Source organism: Eptatretus burgeri, chromosome 3, assembly GCF_056783735.1.
Source record: "Eptatretus burgeri isolate ZD-2024b chromosome 3, Ebu_testis_v1, whole genome shotgun sequence".
NCBI classification, from domain to species: Eukaryota; Metazoa; Chordata; class Myxini; order Myxiniformes; family Myxinidae; genus Eptatretus; species Eptatretus burgeri.
Window position 1 is genome coordinate 29,115,669 of NC_140963.1, and position 1,938 is coordinate 29,117,606.

Genomic DNA, 1,938 nt, shown 5'->3' on the forward strand with positions numbered 1-1,938 from the left:
TCTGATGAACGCAGCCGCTTATATAAGCCCCGTGGCTTCGCCTTTGACCCCCTGCCTTCAACCTTTCACCTCGCTCCCCATTGGCCCGAGAAAAAGTGGGCGTGAATGCATTTTGATCCATGAATTTGCATATAGCGACCGCCCTCCAACGCCCTGGAGGCGGGGCCAAATCGCCCCTCGCTCACCGATTGGACGGAACAAAAGTGGGCGTGAGTCGTTTTTGATCCGTTTTTGGAGCGGAAAATCCGTGGTTTTGTACACGCTGTTCGGCGCGCGCCCTGCACGAGTCCAATACCGGTACCCACAAGCGGCGCAAGAACGGTGGCGATGCGACGGTTGCGAGGTGTGACGGGAAAGGTCGTGGCTGTTGTGGTGAAGCGGCGTTGTGGTGGGTGGTTGATGTTGTGACGACTGTTGAGACGCGGTTGGCGGTGGTAACAATGGCGGTTGGTCCAAAATAAAGATAGTAAAAGAAAAACGGCTATCCTGAAGAGTCGCAGCACGCATAAATGACATGTATTCCCACTAGACAACGGGTTTGGGCCTAACTACACATATACTTACCGAGATATCTCACCGAAGGGACCTGAATGGTGGTTTGCGAATTTGGTAACCACAACAATATATATGTATATGTATGTGTACATATATATATATATATATATATATATATATATATATATATATATATATATATATATATATATATATATATATATGTATATATATATATATGTATATATATGTATATATATGTATATATATGTATATATATATATATATATATATATATATATATATATATATATATATATATATATATATATATATATATATATATATATATATATATATATATATATATATATATATATATATATATATATATATATATATATATATATATATATATATATATATATATATATATATATATATATATATATATATATATATATATATATATATATATATATATATATATATATATATATATATATATATATATATATATATATATATATATATGTATATATATGTATATATATATATATATATATATATATATATATATATATATATATATATATATATATATATATATATATATATATATACAGTAAGTCCTCGCTAACCGGAAGTTCGCATATCGTAGTTTTGATTATTCGTAATTTAGTTTTAATGACCAATTTTTCAATTATCGCAAACATTTTATGCCTATCGTAATGTCATTGCAAGGAAAAACGCAAAAAAAAGTTTCAAACTGCCTGCAAAAAACAACAATCACACAGGATGCGCATAAACACACTTTCACTTTACTGCGCATGTACTGTATGCTGTACTGTACATATTCTCTTCACGCTCGCCTGCATACCTTCCAGTATGAATCCCAAGCGACCCGCAAGTCTTTAGCCGAGCACACCTCGTTTCAAGAGACAACGAAAGGCTGTCACATTGAAGGTGAAATTGGATATAATTAAAAGACATGAACGAGATGAAGGGACAACGGAAATCGGCCGCGCGCAGCAATCGCTGCATCGACTGTACATTCGATCGTTCACAGTTCGGCAAAGATAAAGAAAATATCACAGATTGCGACCAGTTCGAGTGCAACGACACGAACGAGAATGGGAGATGGTGCCATGCACAACATGAAGCGTTTATTATGTGTGTGGATAGAAGATCAAACTAAACGTCGCGTGCCTTTATCTCTTGCTGTGATACAAGAAAAAGCGCGTAGTTTGTGAGGGCATTGACCCACGATTATGTGATCAATTACTTGTCCAATCATGTTGAGAAGTACTCCATGGAGAACAACATTGACAACGAATCTTTGCTGCTTGTAGACAATGCTCCTACCCATCCTCAGCAAATGGAAGACTGGTGTGAAAACGTGCAGGTAGTATTTTTACCACCAAATACTACCTCACTTTTACA